The sequence below is a fragment of the Megalopta genalis genome, unplaced genomic scaffold (assembly GCF_051020955.1).
Source record: "Megalopta genalis isolate 19385.01 unplaced genomic scaffold, iyMegGena1_principal scaffold0062, whole genome shotgun sequence".
Lineage (NCBI taxonomy): Eukaryota > Metazoa > Arthropoda > Insecta > Hymenoptera > Halictidae > Megalopta > Megalopta genalis.
Genome location: NW_027476131.1, coordinates 72,099 through 86,760, shown reverse-complemented (window position 1 = coordinate 86,760; position 14,662 = coordinate 72,099).

The window sequence follows — 14,662 nt, the reverse complement described above, 5'->3', positions numbered from 1 at the left end:
TCTAAATCATGTGGTTCACATGGATTTGAAAATAAGCCTTCTACTTCGCATTGATATGAATCTAAATCACGTGTTTCGCATGGATTTGAAGCTAACTCGTTTGTTTCAAATGCATTTGAAGCTGAATCACGTATATCACAAGTATTTGAATCTAAACCATCTGTTTCGCATGGATTCGATGATGAGCCTTCTATTTCGCATTGATTTGAAGCTAGATCATGTGTTTCGCATGGATTTGAAGCTAACTCGTTTGTTCCGCCTGCATTTGAAGCTATATCACTTATATCGTAAGTATATGAAGCTAAATAATTTGTGTCGCATGGAGATGATGCTAAGCCTTCTTCTTCGCACTGATATGAAGCTAAACCATGTGTTTCGCTTGGATGTGAAGCAAACTCGTTTGATACGAATGCAGTTGAAGATAAATAATGTATACTGCAAGTATTTGAAGCTAAACCATTTGTTTCGCATGGATTTGAAGCTAAACCTACTACGTCGCATTGATTTGAAGCTAAATCATGTGTTTCGCATGAATTTGAATCTAACTCGTTTGTTTTGCTTGAATTGGAAGCTATATCACTTATATTCGGAAGTATTTTAAGTTCAATCATTCGTTTCGCATGGATTTGAAGCTAAGGCTTCTAGTTCTCATTGATTTGAAGCTAAACCATGAGTTTCGCTTGGATTTGAAGCTCACTCGTTTGTTTCGCATGCAGTTGAAGATAAATAATGTTTACTGCAAGTATTTGAAGCTAAACCATTTGTTTCGCATTGGTTTGAAGCTAAACCTTCTACTTCGCATTGAATTGAAGCTAAATCATGTGTTTCGCTTGGATTTGAAACTAAGCCTTCTACTTCGCATTTATATGAAGCTAAATCATATGTTTCGCTTGGATTTGAATCTATCTTGTTTGTTTCTCCTGCATTTGAAGCTAAATCATGTATATCACAAGTATTTGAAGCTGAACCATGTGATTCGCATGAATATTAAGCTAAACCATGTGTATCGCATGAATATTAAGCTAAACCATGTGTTTCGCATTGATTTGAAGCTAAATCATGTGTTTCGCTTGGATCTGAAACTAAGCCTTCTACTTCGCATTGATTTGAAGCTAAATCTTGTGTTTGGTATGGATTTGAATCTAACTCGGTTGTTTCGCCAGCATTCGAAGTTATATCACGTATAATCGCAAGTATTTGAAGCTCAGTCATTCGTTTCGCATGGATTTGAAGCTAAGCCTTCTACTTCGCATTGATTTGAAGCTAAATAATATGTTTCGCTTGGATTTGAAGGTAACACGTTTGTTTCGCATGCAGTTGAAGCTAAATCATGTATAGCACAAGTATTTGAAGCTAAACCTTTCGTTTCGCATGGATTTCAATCTAAGCCTCCTACTACGCATGAATTTGAATCTAAATCATGTATTTCGCTTGCATTTGTAGCTAATTCGTTTGTTTCGCATGCAGTTGAAGCTAAATTATGTATAAACAAGTATTTGAAGCTAAACCATTTGCATCGCAAGGATTTGAAGCTAAACCATGTGATTCGCAAGAATTTGAAGCTAAATCATGTGTTTCGCTTGGATTTGAAGCTAACTCGTTTGTTTCGCATGCAGTTGAAGCTATGTCGCTTATATTCGCAAGTATTTGAAACCAAATCATTCGATTCGCATGAATTTGAAACTAGGGCTTCTACTTCGCATTGATTTCAAGCTAAATCATGTGTTTCGCTTGGATTTGAAGCTAACTCGTTTGTTTCGCATGCAGTTGAAGCTAAATCATGTATATCACAAGTATTTGAAGCTAAACCGTTCGTTTCGCATGGATTTGATTCTAAGCCTCCTACGTCGCATGAATTTGAATCTAAATCATGTGTTTCGCTTGGATTTGAAGCTAACTCGTTTGTTTCGCATGCAGTTAAAGCTAAATCATGTATATCACAAGTTTTTGAAGCTATACCATTCGTTTCGCATGGATTTGAAGCTAAGCCTCCTACTTCGCATGAATTTGAATCTAAATCATGTGTATCGCTTGGTTTTGAAGCCTACTGGTTTGTTTCGCCTGCATTTGAAGCTAATTCATGTATATCACAAGTATTTGAAGCTGAACCATTTGTTTTGCATGAATATTTATCTGAACCATGTGTTTCGAACGTATTTGAAGCTGAATTATGCGTTTCGCTTGCATTTGAAGCTATTTCGTTTCGTTCGCATGCAGTTGAAGATAAATCATGTAAATCACAAGTATTTGAAGCTAAACCATGTGATTCGCAAGAATTTGAAGCTAAATCATGTGTTTCGCTTGGATTTGAAGCTAACTCGTTTGTTTCGCATGCAGTTGAAGCTATGTCGCTTATATTCGCAAGTATTTGAAACCAAATCATTCGATTCGCATGAATTTGAAACTAGGGCTTCTACTTCGCATTGATTTCAAGCTAAATCATGTGTTTCGCTTGGATTTGAAGCTAACTCGTTTGTTTCGCATGCAGTTGAAGCTAAATCATGTATATCACAAGTATTTGAAGCTAAACCGTTCGTTTCGCATGGATTTGATTCTAAGCCTCCTACGTCGCATGAATTTGAATCTAAATCATGTGTTTCGCTTGGATTTGAAGCTAACTCGTTTGTTTCGCATGCAGTTGAAGCTAAATCATGTATATCACAAGTATTTGAAGCTATACCATTCGTTTCGCATGGATTTGAAGCTAAGCCTCCTACTTCGCATGAATTTGAATCTAAATCGTGTGTATCGCTTTGTTTTGAAGCCTACTGGTTTGTTTCGCCTGCATTTGAAGCTAATTCATGTATATCACAAGTATTTGAAGCTGAACCATTTGTTTTGCATGAATATTAATCTGAACCATGTGTTTCGAACGTATTGGAAGCTGAATTATGCGTTTCGCTTGCATTTGAAGCTAATTCGTTTCTTTCGCATTGAGTTGAAGATAAATCATGTAAATCACAAGTATTTGAAGCTAAACCATGTGTTTCGCATGGATTTGAAGCTAACTCGTTTTTTTTCGCCTGCATTTGAAGATAAATCGTGTATATCACAAGTATTTGAGGCTAAACCATTTGCATCTAATGTATTTGAAGCTAATCCTTCTACTTCGCATGGATTTGAATCTAAATCATGTGGTTCACATGGATTTGAAAATAAGCCTTCTACTTCGCATTGATATGAATCTAAATCACGTGTTTCGCATGGATTTGAAGCTAACTCGTTTGTTTCAAATGCATTTGAAGCTGAATCACGTATATCACAAGTATTTGAATCTAAACCATCTGTTTCGCATGGATTCGATGATGAGCCTTCTATTTCGCATTGATTTGAAGCTAGATCATGTGTTTCGCATGGATTTGAAGCTAACTCGTTTGTTCCGCCTGCATTTGAAGCTATATCACTTATATCGTAAGTATATGAAGCTAAATAATTTGTGTCGCATGGAGATGATGCTAAGCCTTCTTCTTCGCACTGATATGAAGCTAAACCATGTGTTTCGCTTGGATGTGAAGCAAACTCGTTTGATACGAATGCAGTTGAAGATAAATAATGTATACTGCAAGTATTTGAAGCTAAACCATTTGTTTCGCATGGATTTGAAGCTAAACCTACTACGTCGCATTGATTTGAAGCTAAATCATGTGTTTCGCATGAATTTGAATCTAACTCGTTTGTTTTGCTTGAATTGGAAGCTATATCACTTATATTCGGAAGTATTTTAAGTTCAATCATTCGTTTCGCATGGATTTGAAGCTAAGGCTTCTAGTTCTCATTGATTTGAAGCTAAACCATGAGTTTCGCTTGGATTTGAAGCTCACTCGTTTGTTTCGCATGCAGTTGAAGATAAATAATGTTTACTGCAAGTATTTGAAGCTAAACCATTTGTTTCGCATTGGTTTGAAGCTAAACCTTCTACTTCGCATTGAATTGAAGCTAAATCATGTGTTTCGCTTGGATTTGAAACTAAGCCTTCTACTTCGCATTTATATGAAGCTAAATCATATGTTTCGCTTGGATTTGAATCTATCTTGTTTGTTTCTCCTGCATTTGAAGCTAAATCATGTATATCACAAGTATTTGAAGCTGAACCATGTGATTCGCATGAATATTAAGCTAAACCATGTGTATCGCATGAATATTAAGCTAAACCATGTGTTTCGCATTGATTTGAAGCTAAATCATGTGTTTCGCTTGGATCTGAAACTAAGCCTTCTACTTCGCATTGATTTGAAGCTAAATCTTGTGTTTGGTATGGATTTGAATCTAACTCGGTTGTTTCGCCAGCATTCGAAGTTATATCACGTATAATCGCAAGTATTTGAAGCTCAGTCATTCGTTTCGCATGGATTTGAAGCTAAGCCTTCTACTTCGCATTGATTTGAAGCTAAATAATATGTTTCGCTTGGATTTGAAGGTAACACGTTTGTTTCGCATGCAGTTGAAGCTAAATCATGTATAGCACAAGTATTTGAAGCTAAACCTTTCGTTTCGCATGGATTTCAATCTAAGCCTCCTACTACGCATGAATTTGAATCTAAATCATGTATTTCGCTTGCATTTGTAGCTAATTCGTTTGTTTCGCATGCAGTTGAAGCTAAATTATGTATAAACAAGTATTTGAAGCTAAACCATTTGCATCGCAAGGATTTGAAGCTAAACCATGTGATTCGCAAGAATTTGAAGCTAAATCATGTGTTTCGCTTGGATTTGAAGCTAACTCGTTTGTTTCGCATGCAGTTGAAGCTATGTCGCTTATATTCGCAAGTATTTGAAACCAAATCATTCGATTCGCATGAATTTGAAACTAGGGCTTCTACTTCGCATTGATTTCAAGCTAAATCATGTGTTTCGCTTGGATTTGAAGCTAACTCGTTTGTTTCGCATGCAGTTGAAGCTAAATCATGTATATCACAAGTATTTGAAGCTAAACCGTTCGTTTCGCATGGATTTGATTCTAAGCCTCCTACGTCGCATGAATTTGAATCTAAATCATGTGTTTCGCTTGGATTTGAAGCTAACTCGTTTGTTTCGCATGCAGTTAAAGCTAAATCATGTATATCACAAGTTTTTGAAGCTATACCATTCGTTTCGCATGGATTTGAAGCTAAGCCTCCTACTTCGCATGAATTTGAATCTAAATCATGTGTATCGCTTGGTTTTGAAGCCTACTGGTTTGTTTCGCCTGCATTTGAAGCTAATTCATGTATATCACAAGTATTTGAAGCTGAACCATTTGTTTTGCATGAATATTTATCTGAACCATGTGTTTCGAACGTATTTGAAGCTGAATTATGCGTTTCGCTTGCATTTGAAGCTATTTCGTTTCGTTCGCATGCAGTTGAAGATAAATCATGTAAATCACAAGTATTTGAAGCTAAACCATGTGTTTCGCATGGATTTGAAGCTAACTCGTTTTTTTTCTCCTGCATTTGAAGATAAATCGTGTATATCACAAGTATTTGAAGCTAAACCTTTCGCTTCGCATGGATTTGAAGCAGAGCCTTCAACTTCGCATTGATTTCAAGATAAATCATGTGTTTCGCTTGGATTTGAAGCTAACACGTTTGTTACGCATGCAGTTGAAGCTAAAACATGTACATCACAAGTATCTGAATCTAATCCATCTGTTTCGCAAGAATATGAAGCTATGAAGCTAATCCATGTGATTCGCATGAATTTGAAGCTAAACCGTTCGTTTCGCATGGATTTGAATCTAAGCCTCCTACGTCGCATGAATTTGAATCTAAATCATGTGTTTCGCTTGGATTTGAAGCTAACTCGTTTGTTTCGCATGCAGTTAAAGCTAAATCATGTATATCACAAGTATTTGAAGCTATACCATTCGTTTCGCATGGATTTGAAGCAAAGCCTTCAACTTCGCATTGATTTCAAGATAAATCATGTGTATCGCTTGGATTTGAAGCTAATTCGTTTGTTTCCGATGCAGTTGAAGCTAAATCATGTATATCACAAGTATTTGAGGCTAAACCATTTGCATCTAATGTATTTGAAGCTAATCCTTCTACTTCGCATGGATTTGAATCTAAATCATGTGGTTCACATGGATTTGAAGATAAGCCTTCTACTTCGCATTGATATGAATCTAAATCACGTGTTTCGCATGGATTTGAAGCTAACTCGTTTGTTTCAAATGCATTTGATTCTAAATCATGTATTTTACAAGTATTTGAACCTAAACAATTTGTTTCTCATGTATTTGAAGCTAAGCCTTCTACTTCGCATTGATTTGAAGCTAAATCATGTGACTCGCATTGATTTGAAGGTAACTCCTTTGTTTCGCATGCAGTTGAAGCTAAATCATGTATATCGCAAGTATTTGAAGCTATATCATTTGTTTCGCATGGATTTGAAGCTAAACCTTCTACGTCGCATTGATTTGAAGCTAAATCATGTGTTTCGCTTGGATTTGAAACTAAGCCTTCTACTTCGCATTGATTAGAAGCTAAATCTTGTGTTTCGTGTGGATTTGAAGCTAACTCGGTTGATTCGCCTGCATTCGAAGTTATATCACGTATAATCGCAAGTATTTGAAGCTCAGTCATCCGTTTCGCATGGATTTGAAGCTAAATCATATGTTTCGCTTGGATTTGAAGGTAGCACGTTTGTTTCACATGCAGTTGAAGCTCAATCATGTATATCACAAGTTTTTGAAGCTAAACCATCTGTTTCGCATGGTTTCGAAGATAAGCCTTCTACTTCGCATTGATTTGAAGCTAAATCATGTGATTCACATGGGTTTGAAGGTTACTCATTTGTTTCGCATGCAGTTGAAGCTAAATCATGTATATCACAAGTATTTGAAGCTAAACCATCTGTTTCGCATGGTTTCGAAGATAAGTCTTCTACTTCGCATGAATTTGAAGCTAAACCATGTGTTTCGCTTGAATTGGAAGCTGACTCGTTTGTTTCGCATGCAGTTGGATCTAAATAATGTGTATTACAAGTATTTGAAGCTACATCATTTGTTTTGCATGGATTTGAAGCTAACTCGTATGTTTCGCCTGCATTTGAAGCCATATCATCTATACTCGCAAGTATTTGAAGTTAAACTATTCGTTTCGCATGGATTTGAAGCTAAGCCTCCTACTTCATATTGATTTGATGCTAAATCATGTATTCGCTTGGATTTGAAGCAAAGCCTTCTACTTCGCATTGATTTGAAGCTAAATCATGTGTTTCGCTTGGATTTGAAACTAAGCCTTCTACTTAGCATTGATTGGAAGCTAAATCTTGTGTTTGGTATGGATTTGAAGCTAACTCGGTTGTTTCGCCTGCATTCGAAGTTATATCACGTATAATCGCAAGTATTTGAAGCTCAGTCATCCGTTTCGCATGGATTTGAAGCTAAATCATATGTTTCGCTTGGATTTGAAGGTAGCACGTTTGTTTCACATGCAGTTGAAGCTCAATCATGTATATCACAAGTATTTGAAGCTGAACAATTTGTTTCGCATGTATATTAAAGTAAACCATGTGTTTCGCATGAGTATTAAGCTAAACCATGTGTTTGGAATGAATTTGAAGCTAAATCATGTGTTTCGCATGGATTTGAAGCTAACTCGTTTGTTGCCCACGCAGTTGAAGCTAAACCATGTATATCACAAGTATTTGAAGCTAAACCATCTGTTTCGCATGGTTTCGAAGATAAGCCTTCTACTTCGCATTGATTTGAAGCTAAATCATGTGATTCGCATGGATTTGAAGGTAACTCTTTTCTTTCGCATGCAGTTGAAGCTAAATCATGTGTATTACAAGTATCTGAAGCTATATCATTTGTTTTGCATGGATTTGAAGCTAACTAGTTTGTTTCGCCTGCATTTGAAGCCATATCACCTATACTCGCAAGTATTTGAAGCTAAACCATTCGTTTCGCATGGATTTGAAGCTAACTCGTTTGTTTCGCATGCAGTTGAAGCTAAATCATGTATATCACAAATATTGGATGCCAAACCATTTGATTCGCATGAATTTGAAGCTAAATCATGTGTTTCGCTTGGATTTGCTACTAAGCCTTCTACTTCGCATTGATTAGAATCTAAATCTTGTGTTTCGTATGGATTTGAAGCTAACTCGGTTGTTTCACCTACATTCGAAGTTATATCACGTATAATCGCAAGTATTTGAAGCTCAGTCATGCGTTTCGCATGGATTTGAAGCTTAGCCTTCTACTTCGCAATGATTTGAAGCTAAATCATATGTTTCGCTTGGATTTGCTACTAAGCCTTCTACTTCGCATTGATTAGAATCTAAATCTTGTGTTTCGTATGGATTTGAAGCTAACTCGGTTGTTTCACCTACATTCGAAGTTATATCACGTATAATCGCAAGTATTTGAAGCTCAGTCATGCGTTTCGCATGGATTTGAAGCTTAGCCTTCTACTTCGCAATGATTTGAAGCTAAATCATATGTTTCGCTTGGATTTGAAGCTAACTCGTTTGTTTCTCCTGCAACTGAAGCTAAATCATGTATATCTCAAGTATTTGGATCTAAACCATCTGTTTCGCATGGTTTCGAAGATATGCCTTCTACGTCGCATTGATTCGAAGCTAAATCATGTGATTCGCATTGATTTGAATCTGAATCATGTGATTCACTTGGATTTGATGCTAACCATTCTACTTAGCATTGATTTGAAGCTAAATAATGTGTTTCGCTTGGATTTGAAGGTAACACGTTTGTTTGACGTGCTGTTGAAGCTCACTCATGTATATCACAAGTATTTGAAGCTGCACAATTTGTTTCGCATGAATATTAAGTTAAACCATGTGCTTCGCATGAATATGAATCTAATCGATGTGTTTCGCATGAATTTAAAACTAAATCATTTATATCAAAAGTATTTGAAGGTAAACCATTTGTTTCGCATGGTTTCGAAGATAAGCCTTCTACATCGCATGAATTCGAAGCTAAATCATGGGTTCCGCGTGGAATTGAAGCTAACTCGATCGTTTCGCCTGCATTATTCGATGATAAATCATGAGTTTCGCTTGGATTTGAAGCTAACTCGTTTGTTTCGCATGCATTTGAAGCTAAATCATGTATATCACAAGTATTTGAAACTTAATAATTCGGTTCGCACGGATTTGAAGCTAAGCCTTCTACTTCGCATTCATTTGAAGCCGAATCATGTGTTTCGCTTGGATTTGAAGATAACTCGATTGTTTCGCATGCAGTTGAATCTATATCACGTATATTCGCAATTATTTGACGGTCAATCATTCGTTTCGCATGAATTTGAAGCTAAGCCTTCTACTTCGCATAGATTTGAAGCTAAATCATGTGTTTCGCTTGGATTTGAATATAAGCCTACTACTTCGCATTGATTAGAAGCTAAATCTTGTGTTTCGTATGGATTTGAAGCTAACTCGGTTGTATCGCCTGAATTCGAAGTTTTATCACGTATAATCGCAAGTATTTGAAGCTCAGTCATTCGTTTCGCATGGATTTGAAGCTAAGCCTTCTACTTCGCAAATATTTGAAGCTAAATCATATGTTTCGCTTGGATTTGAAGCTAACTCGTTTGTTTCTCCTGCAGTTGAAGCTAAATCATGTATATCACAACTATTTGAACCTAAACCATTTGTTTCTCATGTATTTGAAGCTATGCCTTCCAGTTCGCATTGATTTTAAGCTAAATCATGTGTTTTGCTTGTATTTGAAGCTAACTCGTTTTTTCGCATGCAGTTGAAGCTAAATCATGTTTACCACAAGTATTTGTATCTACACCATCTGTTTCGCATGAATATTAAGCTAAACCATGTGTTTCGCATTGTTTTGAAGCTAAATCATGTGATTCGCATTGATTTGAAGGTAACTCCTTTGTTTCGCATGCAGTTGAAGCTAAATCATGTATATCGCAAGTATTTGAAGCTAAACCATTTGATTCGCATTGATTTGTAGCTCAGTCTTCTACTTTGCATGAATTTGAAGCTAAACCATGTGTCGCGCTTGAATTTGTAGCTAACTCGTTTGTTTCGCATGCAGTTGAAACTAAATAATGTATATTACAAGCATTAGAAGCTAATTCATATGTTCCGCATGAATTTGAAGCGTAGCCTGCTACTTCACATTGATTTGAAGCTAAATCATGTGTTTCGCTTGGATTTGAAGCTAATTCGGTTGTTTCGGATGCAGTTGAAGCTAAATCATGTATATCACAACTATTTGAAGCTAAAAAATTTGTTTCGCATAGATTTGAAGCTAAGCCTTCTACTTCGCATTGATTTCAAGCTAAATCATGTGTTTCGCATGGATTTGAAGCTAAGCCTTCTACTTTGCAATGATTTGAAGCTAAATCATGTGTTTCGCTTGGATTTGAAGCTAACTTGTTTGATTTTTCATGCAGATGACGCCAAATCGTGTATAAAAAAAGTATTTGAAGCTAAATCATGCGTTTCGCATGGATTTGAAGCTAAGCATTCTACCACGGTTGATTTTGAATCTAAATCACGTGTTTCGCTTGGATTTGAAGCTAAGCCTTCTACTTCGCTTGATTTTGAAGCTAAATCACGTGTTTCACTTGGATTTGAATCTATCTCGTTTGTTTCGTATGCAGTTGAAGCTAAATCATGTTTATCACAATATCTGAATCTAAACCATCTGTTTAGCGAGAATATGAAGCTATGGAGCTAAACCATGTGATTTGCATTATTTTGAAGCTAAATCATATGTTTCGCTTGGATTTGAAGCTAACTCGTTTGATTCTCCTGCAGTTGAAGCTGAATCATGTATATCACAAGTATTGGAAGCAAAACCATTTGATTCGCATGAATTTGAATCTAAATGATGTGGTTCACATGAATTGAAGCTGACCCGTTTGTTTCGCATGCATTTGGAGCTATATCGCTTATATCGAAGTACTTGAAGCTAAATCATTTGTGTCGCATGGTTTTGAAGCTAACCCTCCTATTTATAATTGATTTGAAGCTAAATCATATGTTTCGCTTGGATTTGAAGCTAACTCGTTTGTTTCTCCTGCAACTGAAGCTAAATCATGTATATCACAATTATTTGAAGCTGAACCATATGTTTCGCATGGATTTGAAGATATGCCTTCTACGTCGCATTGATTCGAAGCTAAATCATGTGATTCGCATTGATTTGAATCTGAATCATGTGATTCACTTGGATTTGATGCTAACCATTCTACTTCGTATTGATGTGAAGCTAAATCATGAGTTTCGCTTGGATTTGTAGTTAACACGTTTGTTTCACATACAGTTGAAGCTCCGTCATGTATATCACAAGTATTTGAAGCTGAACAATTTGTTTCGCATGAATATTAAGTTAAACCATGTGCTTCGCATGAATATGAATCTAAACGATGTGTTTCGCATGAATTTAAAGCTAAATCATATATATCAAGATTATTTGAAACTAAACCATTTGTTTCGCATGGTTTCGAAGATAAGCCTTCTTCTTCGCATGAATTTGAAGCTAAATCATTTGTTTCTCTTGGATTTGAAGGTAACACGTCTGTTTCACCTGCAGTTGAAGCTCAATCATGTATATCACAAGTATTTGAAGCAGAACAATTTGATTCGCATGAATTTGAATCTAAATGATGTGGTTCACATGAATTGAATCTCACTCGTTTGTTTCGCATGCATTTGAATATATATCACTCATATCGCAAGTATTTGATGCTAATTCATTTATTTCGCATGGATTTGAAGCTAAGTCTCCAACTTCGCATTGATTTGAAGCTAAATCATGTGTTTCGATTTGGTTTGAAGATAACTCGTTTGTTTCGCATGCAGTGGAAGCTATATCACTTATATTCGCAAGTATTTGAAGGTCAATCTTTCGTTTCGCATGGATTTGAAGCTAATCCTTCTACTTCGCATTGATTTGAAGCTAAATCATGTGTTTCGCGTCGATTTGAAGCTAACTGGTTTGTTTCGCCAGCAGTTGAAGATATATCACATATATTCGCAAGTATTTGAAGCTAAACTAGTTGTTTTGCATGGATTTGAAGCTAAGCCTTCACTTTCGTATTGATTTGAAACTAAATCATGTATTCGCTTGGATTTGAAGCCAACTCGTTTGTTTCGCCTGCAGTTGACGCTAAATCATGTATATCACAATTATTTGAAGCTGAACCATTTGTTTCGCATGGATTTGAAGCTATGCCTTCTACTGCGCATTGATGTGAAGCTAAATCATGTGTTTCGCTTGGATTTGAAGCTAACTCGTTTGTTTCGCCTGCAGTTGAATCTAAATCATGTATATCACAACTATTTGAACCTAAACCATTTGTTTCGCATGTATTTGAAGCTATGCCTTCCAGTTCGCATTGATTTTAAGCTAAATCATGTGTTTTGCTTGTATTTGAAGCTAACTCGTTTTTTCGCATGCAGTTGAAGCTAAATCATGTTTACCACAAGTATTTGTATCTAAACCATCTGTTTCGCATGAATATTAAGCTAAACCATGTGTTTCGCATTGATTTGAAGCTAAATCATGTGATTCGCATTGATTTGAAGGTAACTCCTTTGTTTCGCATGCAGTTGAAGCTAAATCATGTATATCGCAAGTATTTGAAGCTAAACCATTTGATTCGCATTGATTTGTAGCTCAGTCTTCTACTTTGCATGAATTTGAAGCTAAACCATGTGTCGCGCTTGAATTTGTAGCTAACTCGTTTGTTTCGCATGCAGTTGAAACTAAATAATGTATATTACAAGCATTAGAAGCTAATTCATATGTTTCGCATGGATTTGAATATAAGCCTCCTACTTTGCATTGATTTTAAGCTAACTCGATTGCTTCGCCTGCATTTGAAGCTATATCACTTATATTCGCAAGTATTTGAAGGTCAATCATTCGTTCCGCATGAATTTGAAGCGTAGCCTGCTACTTCACATTGATTTGAAGCTAAATCATGTGTTTCGCTTGGATTTGAAGCTAACTCGTTTGTTTCGCATGCAGTTGAAGCTATATCGCTTATATTCGCAAGTATTTGAAACCAAATCATTCGATTCGCATGAATTTGAAACTAGGGCTTCTACTTCGCATTGATTTCAAGCTAAATCATGTGTTTCGCTTGGATTTGAAGCTAACTCGTTTGTTTCGCATGCAGTTGAAGATAAATCATGTAAATCACAAGTATTTGAAGCAAAACCATGTGTTTCGCATGGATTTGAAGCTAACTCGTTTTTTTTCGCCTGCTTTTGAAGATAAGTCGTGTATATCACAAGTATTTGAAGCTAAACCAATCGCTTCGCATGGATTTGAAGCAAAGCCTTCAACTTCGCATTGATTTGAAGATAAATCATGTGATTCGCATTGATTTGAAGGTAACTCCTTTGTTTCGCATGCAGTTGAAGCTAAATCATGTATATCGCAAGTATTTGAAGCTAAACCATTTGATTCGCATTGATTTGTAGCTCAGTCTTCTACTTTGCATGAATTTGAAGCTAAACCATGTGTCGCGCTTGAATTTGTAGCTAACTCGTTTGTTTCGCATGCAGTTGAAACTAAATAATGTATATTACAAGCATTAGAAGCTAATTCATATGTTTCGCATGGATTTGAATATAAGCCTCCTACTTTGCATTGATTTTAAGCTAACTCGATTGCTTCGCCTGCATTTGAAGCTATATCACTTATATTCGCAAGTATTTGAAGGTCAATCATTTGTTCCGCATGAATTTGAAGCGTAGCCTGCTACTTCACATTGATTTGAAGCTAAATCATGTGTTTCGCTTGGATTTGAAGCTAACTCGTTTGTTTCGCATGCAGTTGAAGCTATATCGCTTATATTCGCAAGTATTTGAAACCAAATCATTCGATTCGCATGAATTTGAAACTAGGGCTTCTACTTCGCATTGATTTCAAGCTAAATCATGTGTTTCGCTTGGATTTGAAGCTAACTCGTTTGTTTCGCATGCAGTTGAAGATAAATCATGTAAATCACAAGTATTTGAAGCAAAACCATGTGTTTCGCATGGATTTGAAGCTAACTCGTTTTTTTTCGCCTGCTTTTGAAGATAAGTCGTGTATATCACAAGTATTTGAAGCTAAACCAATCGCTTCGCATGGATTTGAAGCAAAGCCTTCAACTTCGCATTGATTTGAAGATAAATCATGTGATTCGCATTGATTTGAAGGTAACTCCTTTGTTTCGCATGCAGTTGAAGCTAAATCATGTATATCGCATGTATTTGAAGCTAAACCATTTGATTCGCATTGATTTGTAGCTCAGTCTTCTACTTTGCATGAATTTGAAGCTAAACCATGTGTCGCGCTTGAATTTGTAGCTAACTCGTTTGTTTCGCATGCAGTTGAAACTAAATAATGTATATTACAAGCATTAGAAGCTAATTCATATGTTTCGCATGGATTTGAATATAAGCCTCCTACTTTGCATTGATTTTAAGCTAACTCGATTGCTTCGCCTGCATTTGAAGCTATATCACTTATATTCGCAAGTATTTGAAGGTCAATCATTCGTTCCGCATGAATTTGAAGCGTAGCCTGCTACTTCACATTGATTTGAAGCTAAATCATGTGTTTCGCTTGGATTTGAAGCTAACTCGTTTGTTTCGCATGCAGTTGAAGCTATATCGATTATATTCGCAAGTATTTGAAACCAAATCATTCGATTCGCATGAATTTGAAACTAGGGCTTCTACT